The 20,620-nt window shown below is 37.6% G+C and overlaps 1 non-coding gene across 1 annotated transcript; it reads left to right on the forward strand.

Annotated features, from left to right (window-relative positions):
• The first annotated feature begins 2,555 nt into the window (after positions 1–2,555).
• LOC112699997 (small nucleolar RNA R71) lies at positions 2,556–2,659 on the forward strand. The gene has a single exon (XR_003152925.1). It is a non-coding gene; the product is annotated as a small nucleolar RNA R71 (small nucleolar RNA).
• Positions 2,660–20,620: the final 17,961 nt, after the last annotated feature.

Consider the following 20,620-nt stretch of genomic DNA (forward strand, 5'->3'; position numbering starts at 1 on the left):
CGAGCAAAAGAAGAAAGAATGGAAGAAGTAGAAGAAGATATGGAGGAGAGGGAGAGAGGCGTGGGTTTTGGCCAAGGGGGAGAAGAGAGGGTAGTGTTGTGTGAAAATGAAGAAGCATGGAGGGGTTTATATAGTGGAGGGAGAGGGCTTTAGGTTCGGTCATTTATGGTGGGTTTGGGTGGGAAAGAGATTTTGAATTTGAAGGTAGGTGGGGTTTATGGGGAAGAATGGATGGATGTGATTGGTGAAGGGGTAATGGGGAAGAGAGATTGAGGTGATTGGTGAAGGGTATAGTGTTATTGGATTGTGTGAAGAAGAGAGAAGTGGGGTAGGTGGGGATCATGTGGGGTCCACAGATCCTGAGGTGATCCTGTGGGGTCCACAGATCCTGAGGTGATGCTGTGGGATCCACAGATCTTGAGGTGTCAAGGATTTCTCATCCCTGCACCTTTTAGGCGTGTAAAACGCCCTCTGTATGCAATCCTAGCGTTTAACGCTAGACTGCAGCTTGTTTCTTGCGTTAAACGCCCAAATGTAGCCTGTTTCTGGCGTTTAACGCCAGCCTGATACTTGTTTCTGGTGTTAAACACCAGCTTGGTGCTTGTTTCTGGCGTTAAATGCCAGACAGATGCTTGTTTCTGGCGTTTAAAGGCCAGACAGGTCTTCCTCCAGGGTGCGCTTTTTCTTCTGATGTTTTTTATTTTGTTTTTAATTTTTGAAATTGTTTTGTGACTCCACATGATCATAAACCTAATAAAACATAAAAGAACAATAGAAATATAGATAAATAAAAATTGGGTTGCCTCCCAATAAGTGCTTCTTTAATGTCAATAGCTTGACAATAAGCTCTCATGGAACTTCACAGATGTTCAGAGCATTGTTGGGACCTCCCGACACCAAACCTAGAGTTTGAATGTGGGAGTTCAACACCAAACTTAGAGTTTGGTTATGGCCTCCCAACACCAAATTTAGAGTTTGATTGTGGGGGCTTTGTTTGACTCTGTATTGAGATAAGCTTTTCATGCTTCCTTTCCATGGTTGCAGAGGAAGATCCTTGAGCTTTAAACACAAGGTAGTCCCCATTTAATTGAAGGACTAGCTCTCCTCTGTCAACATCAATCACAGCTCTTGCTGTGGCTAGGAAGGATCTTCCAAGGATGATGCATTCATCCTCATCCTTTCCAGTGTCTAGGATTATGAAATCAGCAGGGATGTAAAGGCCTTTAACCTTCATTAACACGTCCTCTACCAATCCATAAGCTTGTTTTATTGACTTGTCTGCCATCTTTAATGAGATTCTTGCAGCTTGTACCTCAAAGATCCCCAGTTTCTCTATTACAGAGAGTGGCATAAGATTTATACCTGACCCCAGGTCACACAAAGCCTTCCCAAAGGTCATGGTGCCTATGGTACATGGTATTAAGAATTTACCAGGATCTTGTTTCTTTTGAGGTAAAGTTTGCTGAACCCATGTATTTAGTTCACTAATGAGGAAGGGAGGTTCATCTTCCCAAGTCTCGTTACCAAACAACTTGGCATTCAGCTTCATGTTGGATCTTAGATATTGAGCAACTTGCTCTTCAGTTACATCTTCATCCTCTTCAGAGGAAGAGTAGTTCTCAGAGCTCATGAATGGCAGAAGAAAGTTTAATGGAATCTCTATGGTCTCTATATGAGCCTCAGATTCCTTTAGGTCCTCAATAGAGAACTCTTTTCTGTCTGGAGGATGTCCCATGAGGTCTTCCTCATTGGGCTTCACATCCTCCCCTTCCTCTTTGGATTCGGCCATTTTGATTATATCAACGGCCTTGCACTCTCTTTTTGGATTCTCTTCTGTATTGCTTAGGAGAGTACTAGGAGGAATTTCAGTGATTTTCTTACTCAGCTGACCTACTTGTGCCTCCAAATTTCTAATGGAAGACCTTATTTCATTCATGAAACTTAAAGTGGCCTTAGATAGATCAGAGACTATGTTTGCTAAGCTAGAGGGGCTCTGCTCAGACTTCTCTGTCTGTTGCTGAGAAGATGATGGAAAAGGCTTGCTATTGCTAAACCTGTTTCTTCCACCATTATTAAAGCCTTGTTGAGGCTTTTGCTGATCCTTCCATGAGAAATTTGGATGATTTCTCCATGAGGGATTATACGTGTTTCCATAGGGTTCACCCATGTAATTTACCTCTGCCATTGCAGGGATCTCAGGATCATAAGCTTCTTCTGCAGAAGCTGCCTTTTAAGTACTGTTGGATGCATTTTGCAATCCATTCAGACTCTGAGATATCATATTGACTTGTTGGGTCAATATTTTGTTCTGGGCCAGTATGGCATTCAGAGCATCAATTTCAAGAACTCCCTTCTTCTGAGGCGTCCCATTACTCATAGGATTTCTCTCAGAGGTGTACATGAATTGGTTATTTGCAACCATGTCAATGAGTTCTTGAGCTTCTGCAGGCATTTTCTTTAGGTGAATGGATGCACCTGCAGAATGGTCCAGTGACATCTTAGAGAACTCAGATAGACCATCATAGAATATATCCAAAATGGTCCACTCTGAAAGTATGTCAGAAGGACACTTTTTGGTCAACTGCTTGTATCTTTCCCAAGCTTCATAGAGGGTTTCACCATCTTTTTGCCTGAAGGTCTGAACATCCACTCTAAGCTTGCTCAACTTTTGAGGAGGAAAGAACTTGGACAAGAAGGTCGTGACCAGCTTATCCCTAGAGTCGAGGCTATCTTTAGGTTGTGAGTCCAACCATGTTCTAGCTCTGTCTCTCACAGTAAAAGGGAAAAGCATGAGCCTGTAGACGTCAGGATCTACTCCATTAGCCTTAATAGTATCACAGATCTGCAAGAACTCAGTTAAAAACTGATAGGGATCTTCTAATGGAACTCCATGAAACTTGCAGTTCTGTTGCATTAGAGCAACTAGTTGAGGTTTCAACTCAAAATTGTTTGCTCTAATGGCAGGGATTGAGATGCTTCTTCCATGAAAATTGGAAGTAGGTGTAGTATAATCACCAAGCATCCTCCTTGCATTATTGTTGTTGTCATTATTTTTGGCTGCCATCTCCTCTTCTTTTTCGAAAATTTCTGTAAGGTTTTCTCTGGATTGTTGTATTTTAGCTTCTTTTAGTTTCTTCTTCAGAGTCCTTTCAGGTTTAGGATCTGCTTCAACAAGAATGTTCTTGTCCTTGCTCCTGTTCATATGAAAAAGAAGGGAACAAAAAATAATAATAGGGATCCTCTTTACCACAATAGAGAGATTCCTTTATGTGAGTATAAGAAAACAAGAAGAAAATCCGAACACAGGTAGAGGGGAGAAGAGGGTTCGAATTTTGAGTAGAAGAGAAGTGCTAGTAGATAAATAAATAAATAGAAGAAGATGAGAGAGAAGAGTTTTCGAAAATTAACTAAAATAAAAGAAAAATATTTTTGTTTTTATGTTAAATTAAAGTTAAAATATGAATTTAAAAACGAAATAAAATTAAAATAAAAAAATAATTAGTTAAATAAAAAGATTTTTGGAAAAGAGGGAGGTGATTTTCGAAAATTAGAGAGAGGAAAGTAGTTAGGTGGTTTTGAAAAAGATAAGAAATAGTAAAACAAAAAAAAGTCAATTAGTTAGTTGAAAAAGATTTGAAAATCAATTTTGAAAAGATAAGGAGTTAGAAAATATTTTTTTTTTGAAATTGATTTTGAAAAAAGATATGATTGAAAAATATATGTTTGAAAAGATATGATTGAAAAGATATGATAAAAATTATTTTGAGATAGATTTGAAAAGGAAATTTTGAAATATTTGATTTTTAAAATAAAAATTGATTACTTGCCTAACAAGAAACTAAAATATATGATTCTAGAATTTAAAGATTGAACCTTTCTTAACAAGAAAGTAACATACTTCAAATTTTTGAATCAATCACATTAATTGTTAGTAAAGTTTTTTTTTTTGAAAATTATGAAATAAAATTAAGAAAAAGATTTTGAAAATCAATTTTAAAAAAATTTCAAAAATACAAAAGAAAAATGAAAAAGTTTTGAAAAGATAAGATTTTTAAAATTGAAATCTTGACTTAACTAAGAAGAAACAACTTATTTTAAAATTTTTTGACTAAGTCAACCCAAATATTTCGAAATTTATGAGTAAATTGAGGAAAAGATATATATATATTTTTTATTTTTGAATTTTTAATGAGGAGAGAGAAAAACGCAAATATGACCCAAAACATGAAAATCTTGGATCAAAACCAATGATGCATGCAAGAACACTATGAATGTCAAGATGAACACCAAGAACATTATGAAGGTCATAATGAACATCAAGAACTTATTTTGGAAAAATTTTCAAGAAAAGAAAAACATGCAAGACACCAAACTAAGAAATTTTTCATGTTTAGACACTATGAATTAAAAAATGCATATGAAAAATAATAAAAGACACAAAACAAGAAAATATGAAGATCAAACAAGAAGACTTACCAAGAACAACTTTAAGATCATGAAGAATGCAATGCATTAATTTTTCGAAAAAATGCATATATTTTAAAAACATGCAATTGACACCAAACTTAAAAATTGACTCAAGACTCAAACAAGAAACACAAATTTTTTTAGATTTTTTTTGAAAATTATTTTTTGAAAAACGCAAACAAATAAAAAATTTTTGAAAAATTTTTGAAAACTTTTTGAAAAGAAAATTATCTAATCTGAGCAACAAGATGAACCATCAGTTGTCCAAACGCAAACAATCCCCGGCAACGGCGCCAAAAACTTGATAGGCAAAATTGTGACTCATACTTTTTACAACTCGAACAAATCCTAGCAATGGCTCCAAAAACTTGGTGCACAATACTATGGTTCACGCACACTCTTCACAACTTCGCACAACTAACCAACAAGTGCACTGGGTCGTCCAAGTAATAAACCTTACGTGAGTAAGGGTCGATCCCACGGAGATTGTTGGTATAAAGCAAGCTATGTTCATCTTGTACATCTCAGTCAGGTAGATTCTAATGGTTATAATGGTTTTTGAATATAAAGATAAATAAAACATAAAATAAAGATAGAGATACTTATGTAATTCATTGGTGGGAATTTCAGATAAGCGCATGAAGATACTGTGTTCCTTATGAATCTCTGCTTTCCTACTGCTTTCATCCAATCATTCTTACTCCTTTCCATGACAAGCTGTATGTTGGGGATCACCGTTGTCAATAGCTACCATCCGTCCTCTCAGTGAAAATGGTCCAGGTGCGCTGTCACCGCACGGCTAATCATCTGTCGGTTCTCGATCATGTAAGAATAGGATTTACTATCCTTTTGCGTTGTCACCACGCCTTACGATCGCGAGTTTGAAGCTCGTCACAGTAATTCAATCCCTGAATCCTATCGGAATACCACAGACAAGGTTTAGACTTTCTGGATTCTCAAGAATGCTGCCAGTGGAATACCACGAAGATTCTGATTAAGGAATCCAAGAGATATTCATTCAAGCTTATTTGCATGTAGAACGAAAGTGGTTGTCAGGCACATGTTCATAAGTGAGAATGGTGATAAGCGTTACATAATCATCACATTCATCAGGTTCTTGGGTGCGAATGGATATCTTAGAATAAGAATAAGCGTGAATTGAATAGAAGAACAATAGTAATTTGCATTAATACTTGAGGAACGGTAGAGCTCCACACCTTAATCTATGGTGTGTAGAAACTCCACCGTTGAAAATACATAAGAACAAGGTCTAGGGATGGCCGAATGGCCAGCCTCCCCAAATAGCATGTGAATACCAAAATAGGGAATAAGACCCCAATATAATAGTAAAAAGTTCTATTTATACTAAACTAGGTACTAGGGTTACAAAGATAAGTAATTGATGTAGAAATCCACTTCCGAGGCCCACTTGGTGTGTGCTTGGGCTGAGCATGAGCTTGACACGTGCAGAGGCTTCTCTTGGAGTTAAACGCCAAGTTGTAACGTGTTTTTGGCGTTTAACTCTCGTTTGAGACGTGTTTCTGGCGTTTTACTCTAGAATGCAGCATGGAACTGGCGTTGAACGCCAGTTTGCATCATCTAAACTCGAATAAACTATGGACTATTATATATTTCTAGAAAGCCCTGGATGTCCACTTTTCAATGCAATTGAGAGCGCGCAAATTGGAGTTCTGTAGCTCCAGAAAATACATTTCGAGTACAGGGAGGTCAGAATCCAACAGCATCTGTAGTCCTTTTTCAGCCTCCTATCAGATTTTTGCTCAGGTCCCTCAATTTCAGCCAGAAATACCTGAAATCATGGGGAAACACACAAACTCATAGTAAAGTCCAGAAATGTGAATTTTGCATAAAAACTAATAAAAACATCCTTAAAAGTAGCTAGATTCTGCTAAAAACAACCTAAAAACAATGCCAACAAGCGTATAAATTATCCGCTCATCAGTTACTTTTTGGAAATTTGAGGATTTATCTTCGATGCGTACGTGTGGGGTACACATACGCATGGGCGTGGAAATATAACAATCCACATGTTTGCATAGGTGACGCGCACGCGTGGATAGGTCAACGTTGGAGGGAGTGTTGGCAAGCCAATGTTAAGTACAATGCTTGCGATAAGAATGTTAAATCTGGAATTGGGAAAATTTGAAATGACGCGTATGCATGGATGCACATTCTGGCCTTGCACACAAATGCCTGAGCGACGCATACGTGTGAAAACGTGTTCGACGCGTACGCGTGGTCGACATGCACGCATGGATTGGCGAAATTGACCATGCACACGTATGCGTGGGCCACGCGCACGCGTGGTTTCGCAAACGTTGGTGCACTAACATTGAATCAAACGTTTCTGGAAACATCCAGACTTCATTTTTTCCAAGTAACGTTTGACCCAATGATTTTATACAAATGTGGTCACCAACGTTCATCATCACGGAATCAATCCTAGCTGCTTCAATCAAGGCCAAGGCCCACATCTAAGTATTTGAAGATCCAATTGAAGATCGAAAGAGGGTTATAAATAGAAGAATTGTTGAAGATTGAGAGGAGCTGTCGGGAGGCCTTCAGGGGGGCTCTGGGAGTTCAGACTCCTGATTTCACTTTCTCTACACTTTTCATTTAGCTTTATGTATTTTCTTTTTCTTTTTCCTTGGGGGTTAGACAGCAAGAAACCCAATTGGGAATTTCCATATTCTTCTCTGTACTTTCCTCTACTCTTCTGCATTTTTCTTTTCTTTGTAATTTGAATTGAGCTATAATGAACTAAACCCTCTTTTCATTGGGTTAGGGAGCTCTGTGTAATTCAATGGATCAATATTAGTTTTCATTCTTCTTCTTCTGTCTTTTCTCTTGATCTTACTAGAGAGATTTCATTCTTCAGTCAATCATTCAATTGTCTTGGAAGAAAAATTGAACGTAATTGGGTTCTGTGATTAGCTTGGAAGAGAAATCACATAATTTTGCTTGAAATCTTTCTCATATTGGATTAGATTTGGGGTTTGGACGGATATAGTGACATGTAATCCTACAAATACTTTGATCTATGAATGTGTGTGGTATAATTAGTGACCAAACTTCATCTCTTCCCATGAGCACTTAAATCAAGAAATTGGGCAATTGTTCATGCTTAGAGAGATTAGATTGCCAAGGAATTGGGATCTAATCACCAAAGATTGCCAAGGAGATCAATGAATGCATTGATTGAGGAAGAGATGAACATGAATTCGATCCATAGGACTATCACATCTCCAGACCCCAATGAGCTTTCCCACTTCTGATCTTACCCATTCTTTTAATTTTGCAGTCTACTTGCCGGTAGGAAATTTGTAGCGAGACAAGTTTTCATCTATCAAATGTCAGGTACCTTGATCATTCAATCCAATGGAGGGTGAAGTGCTTAGCAAGTCATTCTCCTAGCGACCAAACTCAAAACGCCACAGACAAGGTCGAATCTTCTGGAGAAAATGCTGCTTCTTTGAAATCTAGCCTATACCAAGCAAACCTTAATCTCCCCAGAGATCATCTAAACTGGCATCTTGAGAAGTCCCAAACGAAATCGTAGATTAACCGTCTGAGAGATGCATAAACATAGTTGTTGATTTGTGCTTTTCTTTTAGGTACTCACACGAATGCAAGTAGACACGGGTGTTTATCAGGCACGTTCGTCTTAATGTGATGAACAGGGCTAATTGATTAGATCATCCTGTTCATCATGATGAAGATCGGAATATACATCTTAGAGATAGAATAGAAACAGATCAAAGAAGAAGAAATAGTTCTTTTATTAATTCATAGGACTCAGCAAGGCTCTTCCCCTCAACCTAGGAGGTTTAGAAACTCATATTGTGGTAGAAGACAATGTAAAACAAAAATAATTAGAAAAAGTGATGAATGTTGTAAAGTGTGTGAATAACATGAATTTAATCCCTTAAATCCTAAACTAATGACTAGTAAGGGTACAACAGTCTTTTTAGTGCTAAAATCGACTTCTAGGGTCTACTTGGTAAGTGTTTGGGCTGAGCTTTGATGATATCCACCTGCATTGAGGTTTCTTGGGCGTGGAATGCCAGCTAGGGGGTCCTCTCTAGGCCTTTGGACGCTGGGCTCTGCTCTTTGGGCGCTGGACGCCTGGAATGGGGCAGGAAGCTGGCGTTGAACGCCGATTTTGGGCCTTTTAATTCGAAGCAAACTATAAACTATTATATATTGCTGGAAAGCTCTGGAAGTGATCTTTCCATAGTCGTTGAGAACGTTCCATTTAGACATCTATAGCTCTAGAATTAGACTTCTGCTCTAGCTCCTCAATTTTAGCCAAAATACCTGAGATTGCTCAAAAAACACAAAAACCTATAGTAGAATCCACAAATTTGATTTTAACACTAAAACTATAAAAACTTAATAAAAACTAAATAAAAACTACTAAAAACTATATGAAAGTGATGTCAAAAAGCGTATAAAATATCCGCTCATCACAACACCAAACTTAAACCGTTGCTTGTCTCCAAGCAACTAAAAACACAATAGGATAAAATGAAAATTAAGATACAATAAATTTGTAAGTTTCAAATGAAGCTTAGTGTAACAACCCTAATTTTCGAGTACGCGAGATCTTTTCTAAAGGCACGGAATTCTCCGGAAGATCAGTAAAGGGAACACCTCTGTTATATCATCAAGCATCTCAATCCTCATTATCATTATGTCATCCTTAAGCTAGAACCTCCTTTGAGGCAAGCTCGATAATGCAATCGCGAAGAACCTAGTTTTTGAACCGTATCGGTTGGCAGTTTTGATTCTGATTCTCGTAAATAGTCTTTGTTTGACGAACCGGACTCGATTCATGAGAGGAGAGAGATAATAGTATAATATTATCATTATATTAGTATTAGAAAATGCTTGAATGATATTATAAGGTTACCTGGTCTGTTTTTGTTAAAAACAGAAAATCAGTTTAACCGGGTTTACGGTTTACTGGTGCAGCTTAGCACCAGCACTCTCTGATGAATTTAGCAATGCTAAGGCCTCATTATACATGTTCTATTATCATAATAAATATGTTACTAGTGTCATTTATGCTAGTAGCTCAGAAAATAAATTTTAGAGATGTTTTTACGAGTGTTCCGATACACCTAGTTTTAGTAGTTGTACACCAGAGATATTTTAATATTATTTTAATCCACCTTCAAGCCAACCAATCACAACTCTCCTTACACCCCCAAGACACTCCAAGGCTGGTCATTTACTCCCTTTGGCCGAAAATGTGAAGAGAGAAAAGAGAGAAACTTTCATGACCCTTTAATCTTCAAAGCTTGATTTCTTCTGAACTAAAACTCAAATCAAAACTCCGATTTCACCAAAATGATCCTCTCTTCTTCCTCTACATAACCATGTGACTTATCAAGGCTGGAAATAAGGTGAGATGGCTGTCTCCCTCCCTCTTCAATTCGGTTTTCAAGGAAAACCATGTAAACATGTGTTTTCTTGATGTTTTTCCTTAGGAATCATGCTTAACTTGACTTGAGGGCCAAGAAACGTGAATTTCCAGCAACTCTAAGGTGATATATCTCTTCCTAACATGCTGAGTGAGATTTGGTCAGTTGAGAGTTTTTGGATTTAAAGTTGTTCTTGATGTGATTTAGGAGGAAAAAGTGCTAAAGGACCACCTGAAAGTCTAACTGAATTAGGAGCAGCAAAACCAGGTAGGGTTTGACGAATTTAATCTTGATTGATTGTATTTGAGTTGTGTGATTATGATATGGTTTGGCTGTGCTTGAAATTGATTGTTTGTATGAGTAATTCTTGTTGAAATTTTGGTGAAATTTTGATGAAATTTGATGAGATTCAAGCTATGAATGTGTGTTCTTGTGGCTGCTGGAAAACGAAACCCTAGGCCCTAAATTGAGGCTCAATTTGTGTTGAAATCATGTGGAAAAGATGGGGTTTTAGTGGCTGGGAATTTATTTTGAATTTTGGTAAAAATTGGTTGCTGAAAAGATTGAAAAACGAGTAAAAACAGAGAAAGAATTTGAAGAATATATGAAGAACATGAAGAACACTTTGAGTGTGGTGAAGAACAATGAAGAACACCTTTTTGATTCATAAAAGGGCAAGGAAGTAATTATTTTGGTGTTTGAGGGGTTATTTTGTAATTTCTGAAAGTTAGGGTGGTTAAAGTAGAAATATTAAAAGTTACGGGTGGTAAAAAGTGAATTTTAAAGGTTAAAGGTTAAAGTAAAGTTAATTTTCGAAAATATATTAATAAAATAATAAATAATAATAAAATATTAAATAATAATATTTAATTAAAAATAATATTTTAATAAAAATAATAAAATAATGCAGAAAAGGCAGTTTTCTGTAAAAGCTTTAGAAAGACAACTTTAAGTGCAGAATCTCATAATTACCTTCATAAAACACTTAGGGAGTGGTAATAACATGTTAGTGAGGAAAAGATAAAGAAAAGATAAAAGTTAAAGAAAAGATAAAAATCGAAGAAAAAGTCTGTAAAGTTTTAATGACAGAAAAACAGACAGACATTAGTGAACGAACTAGGGCAACATAGTTAGTCCTTGAGTTGCGACTAGGGTTAGGTATAATATGAAAAGTTAAACTGTTTCAGTATAGACTTAATGAACCTATACTTGGGACAAGCTAACTATTCATACCGAAATTTACATAAGCTTTAAATACGTACGTTAAGCAGAGAAAAGAGTAACCAGAGCAGAATAAAGAGATACAGAGAACAGAGTAACCAGAATAGAGAAAAGAGATCAAGAGAAAAGAGTAATTTGATAAAGATGGTTTGAATTAAGATGTTGTAAAAGTGATAGATGTAAAGTTTGTACAGAATGATTGAACAGAGAAAGAAAGAGGTACTGCATAAGAATGTGAAAATGATGATGATTAATGAGAATGATGATGAATGATGATAATGAGAATGATTATGTGATGATCTGTTGCTTGAGGCAACCCAAGAGCTTCTGTAGGGAAACTAGGATACCTACAGCAATTTTCCGTTCACAAGAGCTTCTGTAGGGAAACTAGGATACCTACAGCAAGTTTCCGTTCCCAAGAGTATATTTCCTGCGAGTAGAATGCAGAGGCGGTCTCAATAGAGCTGCTAATAATTACATGCGCATTTATTTGAACGGAGAATCGTATCTGGGAAATCGGGATTACTCGTGACCGGATAAATGTCGGGATTGCGGGCAGCCAACCGACACATGAGCTCATGGCCTGTACTAGGACTAGACATGCATCATTCTTGTCTGATTGCATCATTCTCTGTTGCATTCCTTTCTGTGTGTGATCTATTTCTTTGTGTTTGTCTGCTTGTATGCTATTTCTATGTTTTATTTTCTTGTATTCTTTTGTTTGTGTTCTGCTTTCTATTGCCTCTACTTTCTCTTTCTATCTTTACCTTTTGGTTACTGCTTCGCTATATTCTACTATTTGCCTGCTAATCGACCCCAAATAAATGAATATAACTAATAACCCCGACCCTACTAAGAACTCCCCAGTTCTTACCCCTTCTCTCTCCGTTCCCCCTTCAGATGGAAGTAAGAGTACCCTACCGTAGTTCGCTGATGACCGTTCGCAAGAAGAGGATTCTGCTCTAGATAGTTTTCTGAATCTAGGGTGAATATCGTTCTCTATTTATATGTATATACTGTGAAACCAGCCAACGTCTACACCCCGTTCGTATGCGCTCTTTAATCTAAATCCTGTGTACGAGACTCCTATTGTGTGGCTACTTCATGAGGTACCAGAGAGACGTCCTCTGGAAAAGTCTGATCGTGCAGAGGAGTAGCAGATGATGTTCTACCTTTTGGTGACGTTCCACCTGACTTGAGTTTTGAAGACTTAGAACGTACTTTCCCTCGCTTTAGTAGTTTAGAGGGACTAGGCAAGTATAGAGTCTAGGCTAGCCTGGGTGCCAGCTTAGGGACTTCTTGAACAGGTCAGGACCTGGGATGTTGTATATATATATGTATATATAGATATTATTTAGCTATATCTAGGGGTGTTCTAACTAAAGGTCTATACTCTAACAAAGGCTGGATAAATGAATGTTTCTAGCTACTCGTGATGTATTTATGTGTGGTTGTTTATAACTGTTTTATCTATTATTACTTGTGAATTGATTATGACTGATTCCGTCTATTAACCCAAATGTTTTAAAAAAAAAATATACCTCACAAATTAACCACGTTTTTAACAACGAATCAGGCTCATATGATAAATAATAGATAATAATTAGGAAGAAAAATTGGTAGCGCTCAGTTTCTGGTATGATCTAGACATATTGAAAATTGGGTCGTTACAATTTGGTATCAGAGCAGTTCGTTCCCAGTAGAGCCTGGGGAGTGGACTGACTATGCTTCATTGCATACTCTGTTGTGTGTCTCATGCGTATAGGATATCCCAGTGATATATGTTGCATGATTGTTTCTGTGTTTTCATTCTGGGAATGTTCACACTTGACTTGAAGTGTTAAGACTGATCACCTTAATAATGATGGTTTGGTGTGAACGGGACCACGATGGGTTCACGGAGACAAGGAGTACGGGAAGGAATTTCTAATGTTAACTACGAGAGGGAACAGGAAACGTTTATGGCTACCATGAACGACGTGGCTGAAGTAGTGCGTGAAGCTGCTGTAGGAGCGGCTAGGGCTGTTGAACGTCTCGGAGTGAGAAATGGGAACGAGAATGGATGCGGAGAAGATAATGGAAATGATGAGAATAATTTAGGGCATCCTGAAAGACCTATGACCCTTGCGACCTTTCTGAAGGTTAATTCGCCTAAGTTCAAGAGTACACTCGTTGCGACTGACGCTGATAACTGGTTTCGAGGTATTGAACGATCACTGAGGGCGCAGCATGTTCCGGAAGGACAACACGTGGAGTTTGCTACTTATATGCTCGAGGGAGAAGCTGAGTACTGGTGGCAGGGGGTACAGCGACTGTTGCAACAAGATGAAGGCGATATTCCTTGGAATACTTTTAAGGACGAATTTTATAAGAAGTATTTTCCGAGGGCAGCTCGTGATGCTAAGGAGATGGAACTTATGCAGCTGAAACAGGGTAATACAACTATTGCAGAATATGCCCGTAAATTTGATGACTTGTGCCGTTTCTCCAAAATCTGCCAAGGGAATCCTGCTGACTTTAAAGAATGGAAGTGCTTGAAGTTCGAAGGGGGCCTTCATGAGGATCTGATAAGTTTAGTAGTCCCATTGGAGATACGAAATTTTGCTGAGCTGGTTAATAAGTGCAAGTTAGTGGGAGAATGTGCTAAGAAGGTAACTGCCTCTAAAGCAAGTCGTCAAGGATTTCCACCAAGGAACTACAATAGCTATAGTTGGCAACCACGAAGGACAAACTTCAAGTCCCCTGGTGTGCCACAACGAAGGAACCCACAAGCTGGTAACGCTCCTGCTCGCCCTACGAGTGGAAACGGAGGTAGACTAAGGCAGGATAATGGTAAACGACCCCAGCAGGCACAGGTGAATACTACATGTAGGCAGTGTGGGAAGGATCATGGTAATAGATCCTGTTTGTTTGGAACATTCAAGTGTTATATTTGTAACGAACCAGGGCATATGGCTAAGAACTGCCCAAAGAGGTTTACCCAGAATCCAGCGCGAACCCAGCAACAAGGTCGAGTGTTTGTTATGACTGCTGATGATGCTATGCAATCAGACGCCCTGATCCAAGGTCAGTGTATTGTCAAAGATCGATTTCTAACTGTACTGTATGACTCGGGTGCATCGCATTCCTTTGTTTCTTTAACTGTTGTTCGTGAGTTGGGACTAGATTTCTCTGAGTTGAACTTTGATCTGATTGTCCATACACCTGCATCCCAAAATGTTTTGACTAGTTTAGTGTGCCTGCAAGTACCATTCACTATTAGGAACAGAACTTTTATACATGATCTAATCTGTTTGCCTCTATGTGGTTTAGAAGTTATTCTCGGGTTAGATTGGTTATCTAAGTATCATGTTTTCCTTGATTGCTTTGAAAGAACTGCTGTTATTCCGTCTGGTAGTTTAGATATTAAACCATTTTTGTCATATACCTTATATCTGAATTCTGTAAGAGTTACCTTAGGTGGGAGTGATTGTGAGGGGTACGTTCTGTTAGCGGCTAGCTCGAATGATAGTGAATTAAGCTTGGAACGAATCCAAATGGTGAAAGAATTTCCTGATGTTTTCTTGGACGACATACCTGAGTTTCTTCCTCAGCAAGAGATAAAATTCAGCATTGATCTAGTACCTGGAACCGGACCGATTTTCATAGCACCGTACCGGATGTCACCATTGCTTGCAGAGCTGAAGAAGCTATGAGATAGGATCGTAGTGGCCTATGGAGGTACAAGAACAGAATTTGTGTGTCTAACTTTGGAGAATTGCAACAAAAGATTCTTACAGAAGCTCATCGAAGCAGACTTTCTATGCACCCTGGAGTGACGAAGATGTATTGAGACTTGAAACAAATGTTCTGGTGGCCGGGCTTAAAGAGAAAAGTAGCTGATTATGTCTCAAGATGTTTAACCTGCTGGAAGGTGAAGGTGGAACACCAGAAGCCGCCAGGAACCCTGCAACCCTTAGAAATACCACAATGGAAATGGGAGCAGATTACTATAGATTTTATCACGAGATTTCCAAGAACCTCAACAGGACGTAGTGCCATTTGGGTGATTGTGGACAGGCTGCCAAAGTCGGCGTGCTTCTTTTCGATTCGAGTTGACTGTACTTCAGAAAGGCTGGAATGAATATATATATTCAAGAAATCGTACGACTACATAGGATACCTTCGTAAATTGTTTCAGATTGAGATCCGAGATTTACTTCCAGATTCTGTGGAGTTTTCCAGAAAGCTTTAGGAACAGAATTGCATATGAGTACATCATACCATCCTCAGATAGACGGACAATCAGAGCATATAATCCAGATGTTAGAAGAGATGTTACGATCATGTATGATAGACAACCAAAACAGCTGGGATAAGTATTTGCTTTTGGTCAAATTCATCTACAACGACAGTTTCCAATAAAGTATCGGGATGGCACCATATGAAGCTCTCTATGGAAAAAGATGTCGGACACCATTGTGTTGGAATGAAGATGGAGAAGCTAGTGTCTTAGGTCCAGACTTAGTGCAAGAAACTACTGAGAAGATAAAGGGTATTCGCCAGAAGATCCAGACCGCACAGAGCCGTCAAAAGAGCTATGCCGATAATAGACGTAGACCCTTAGAGTTTAGTGAGGGAGATCATGTCTTTCTAGAAGTAACTTCGATTACTGGAATAGGTAGAGTCCTTAAGACTAAAAAGGCTTAACCCGCAATACATGGAACCTTTCCAAATACTTAAAAGAGTCGGTCTAAGTAGCTTATCAAATAGTCCTTCCTCCTTATTTATCAAACCTTCATGATGTTTTTTTTATGTCTCGCAACTTAAGAAATATATTCCCGACAAGAGTCACGTTTTACAACCAGAGACAGTACAGTTACGAAATGATTTGACATATCAAGCATCACCAGTTCAGATCATAGAAAGAAGTGATAAGCAGCTGAGAGGCAAGACTCTTCGCTTAGTCAAAGTAGCTTAGGGACAAAGAGAAGAAGAAGAGCACACTTGGGAACTGGAAGATAAGATGAAAGCTAATTACCTGCATCTATTCTCAAGTAATTGAAATTTTGAGGGCAAAATTTTCTTTTAGGAGGGTAGAATGTAACAACCCTAATTTTCGAGTACGCGAGATCTTTTCTAAAGGCACGGAATTCTCCGGAAGATCAGTAAAGGGAACACCTCTGTTATATCATCAAGCATCTCAATCCTCATTATCATTATGTCATCCTTAAGCTAGAACCTCCTTTGAGGCAAGCTCGATAATGCAATCGCGAAGAACCTAGTTTTTGAACCGTATCGGTTGGCAGTTTTGATTCTGATTCTCGTAAATAGTCTTTGTTTGACGAACCGGACTCGATTCATGAGAGGAGAGAGATAATAGTATAATATTATCATTATATTAGTATTAGAAAATGCTTGAATGATATTATAAGGTTACCTGGTCTGTTTTTGTTAAAAACAGAAAATCAGTTTAACCGGGTTTACGGTTTACTGGTGCAGCTTAGCACCAGCACTCTCTGATGAATTTAGCAATGCTAAGGCCTCATTATACATGTTCTATTATCATAATAAATATGTTACTAGTGTCATTTATGCTAGTAGCTCAGAAAATAAATTTTAGAGATGTTTTTACGAGTGTTCCGATACACCTAGTTTTAATAGTTGTACACCAGAGATATTTTAATATTATTTTAATCCACCTTCAAGCCAACCAATCACAACTCTCCTTACACCCCCAAGACACTCCAAGGCTGGTCATTTACTCCCTTTGGCCGAAAATGTGAAGAGAGAAAAGAGAGAAACTTTCATGACCCTTTAATCTTCAAAGCTTGATTTCTTCTGAACTAAAACTCAAATCAAAACTCCGATTTCACCAAAATGATCCTCTCTTCTTCCTCTACATAACCATGTGACTTATCAAGGCTGGAAATAAGGTGAGATGGCTGTCTCCCTCCCTCTTCAATTCGGTTTTCAAGGAAAACCATGTAAACATGTGTTTTCTTGATGTTTTTCCTTAGGAATCATGCTTAACTTGACTTGAGGGCCAAGAAACGTGAATTTCCAGCAACTCTAAGGTGATATATCTCTTCCTAACATGCTGAGTGAGATTTGGTCAGTTGAGAGTTTTTGGATTTAAAGTTGTTCTTGATGTGATTTAGGAGGAAAAAGTGCTAAAGGACCACCTGAAAGTCTAACTGAATTAGGAGCAGCAAAACCAGGTAGGGTTTGACGAATTTAATCTTGATTGATTGTGTTTGAGTTGTGTGATTATGATATGGTTTGGCTGTGCTTGAAATTGATTGTTTGTATGAGTAATTCTTGTTGAAATTTTGGTGAAATTTTGATGAAATTTGATGAGATTCAAGCTATGAATGTGTGTTCTTGTGGCTGCTGGAAAACGAAACCCTAGGCCCTAAATTGAGGCTCAATTTGTGTTGAAATCATGTGGAAAAGATGGAGTTTTAGTGGCTGGGAATTTATTTTGAATTTTGGTAAAAATCGGTTGCTGAAAAGATTGAAAAACGAGTAAAAACAGAGAAAGAATTTGAAGAATATATGAAGAACATGAAGAACACTTTGAGTGTGGTGAAGAACAATGAAGAACACCTTTTTGATTCATAAAAGGGCAAGGAAGTAATTATTTTGGTGTTTGAGGGGTTATTTTGTAATTTCTGAAAGTTAGGGTGGTTAAAGTAGAAATATTAAAAGTTACGGGTGGTAAAAAGTGAATTTTAAAGGTTAAAGGTTAAAGTAAAGTTAATTTTCGAAAATATATTAATAAAATAATAAATAATAATAAAATATTAAATAATAATATTTAATTAAAAATAATATTTTAATAAAAATAATAAAATAATGCAGAAAAGGCAGTTTTCTGTAAAAGCTTTAGAAAGACAACTTTAAGTGCAGAATCTCATAATTACCTTCATAAAACACTTAGGGAGTGGTAATAACATGTTAGTGAGGAAAAGATAAAGAAAAGATAAAAGTTAAAGAAAAGATAAAAATCGAAGAAAAAGTCTGTAAAGTTTTAATGACAGAAAAACAGACAGACATTAGTGAACGAACTAGGGCAACATAGTTAGTCCTTGAGTTGCGACTAGGGTTAGGTATAATATGAAAAGTTAAACTGTTTCAGTATAGACTTAATGAACCTATACTTGGGACAAGCTAACTATTCATACCGAAATTTACATAAGCTTTAAATACGTACGTTAAGCAGAGAAAAGAGTAACCAGAGCAGAATAAAGAGATACAGAGAACAGAGTAACCAGAACAGAGAAAAGAGATCAAGAGAAAAGAGTAATTTGATAAAGATGGTTTGAATTAAGATGTTGTAAAAGTGAAAGATGTAAAGTTTGTACAGAATGATTGAACATAGAAAGAAAGAGGTACTGCATAAGAATGTGAAAATGATGATGATTAATGAGAATGATGATGAATGATGATAATGAGAATGATTATGTGATGATCTGTTGCTTGAGGCAACCCAAGAGCTTCTGTAGGGAAACTAGGATACCTACAGCAATTTTCCGTTCACAAGAGCTTCTGTAGGGAAACTAGGATACCTACAGCAAGTTTCCGTTCCCAAGAGTATATTTCCTACGAGTAGAACACAGAGGCGGTCTCAATAGAGCTGCTAATAATTACATGCGCATTTATTTGAACGGAAAATCGTATCTGGGAAATCGGGATTACTCGTGACTGGATAAATGTCGGGATTGCGGGCAGCCAACCGACACATGAGCTCATGGCCTGTACTAGGACTAGACATGCATCATTCTTGTCTGATTGCATCATTCTCTGTTGCATTCCTTTCTATGTGTGATCTATTTCTTTGTGTTTGTCTGCTTGTATGCTATTTCTATGTTTTATTTTCTTGTATTCTTTTGTTTTTGTTCTGCTTTCTATTGCCTCTACTTTCTCTTTCTATCTTTACCTTTTGGTTACTGCTTCGCTATATTCTACTATTTGCCTGCTAATCGACCCCAAATAAATGAATATAACTAATAACCCCGACCATACTAAGAACTCCCCAGTTCTTACCCCTTCTCTCTCCGTTCCCCCTTCAGATGGAAGTAAGAGTACCCTACCGTAGTTCGCTGATGACCGTTCGCAAGAAGAGGATTCTGCTCTAGATAGTTTTCTGAATCTAGGGTGAATATCGTTCTCTATTTATATGTATATATTGTGAAACCAGCCAACGTCTACACCCCGTTCGTATGCGCTCTTTAATCTAAATCCTGTGTACGAGACTCCTATTATGTGGCTACTTCATGAGGTACCAGAGAGACGTCCTCTGGAAAAGTCTGATCGTGCAGAGGAGTAGCAGATGATGTTCTACCTTTTGGTGACGTTCCACCTGACTTGAGTTTTGAAGACTTAGAACGTACTTTCCCTCGCTTTAGTAGTTTAGAGGGACTAGGCAAGTATAGAGTCTAGGCTAGCCTGGGTGCCAGCTTAGGGACTTCTTGAACAGGTCAGGACCTGGGATGTTGTATATATATATGTATATATAGATATTATTTAGCTATATCTAGGGGTGTTCTAACTAAAGGTCTATACTCTAACAAAGGCTGGATAAATGAATGTTTCTAGCTACTCGTGATGTATTTATGTGTGGTTGTTTATAACTGTTTTATCTGTTATTACTTGTGAATTGATTATGACTGATTCTGTCTATTAACCCAAATGTTTTAAAAAAAAAAAATATACCTCGCAAATTAACCACGTTTTTAACAACGAATCAGGCTCATATGATAAATAATAGATAATAATTAGGAAGACAAATTGGTAGCGCTCAGTTTCTGGTATGATCTAGACATATTGAAAATTGGGTCGTTACACTTAGTAAAAATCAAATGAGCTGGACTTAGTAGCCTTTTCCTTCTGAATAGTTTTGGCATCTCACTATCCATTGAAACTCAGAGATGTTGGCATCTTTAGGAACATAGAATCCAGATGATACTATTGACTTTCCTAGTTAAGCTTATTTTGAGTCTTGAACACATCTTTTTAAGTCTTGGCTGTGACCCTAAGCGTTCTGTTTTCTAGTATTACCACCGGATACATTCATGCCACAGACACTTTACCTGGGTGTACCTTTTCAGATTGTGACTCAGCTTTGATAGAGTCCCCAGATAGAGGTGTATAGAGTTCTTAAGCACACTCTTTTTGCTTTGGACCATGACTTTAACCACTCAGTCTCAAACTTTTCACTTAACACCTTTACACCACAAGCACATGGTTAGGGACAGCTTGGTTTAGCTGCTTAGGCCAGGATTTTATTCCTTTGGACCCTCCTAACCACTGATGCTCAAAGCCTTGGGCCCTTTTATCCTTTCCCTTTGGTTTTAAGGGCTATTGGCTTTTTTTGCTTGCTTTTTGTTTTTTTCTTTCGTTTTATTTTTTCGCCAATTTTTTTCTCATGCAAGCTTTTCTTTTTCTTTTTGCTACTTTTTCTTGCTTCAAGAAACAATTTTTAGATTTTACAGATTATCAAT

The sequence above is a fragment of the Arachis hypogaea genome, chromosome 6 (genome assembly GCF_003086295.3).
Source record: "Arachis hypogaea cultivar Tifrunner chromosome 6, arahy.Tifrunner.gnm2.J5K5, whole genome shotgun sequence".
NCBI classification, from domain to species: domain Eukaryota; kingdom Viridiplantae; phylum Streptophyta; class Magnoliopsida; order Fabales; family Fabaceae; genus Arachis; species Arachis hypogaea.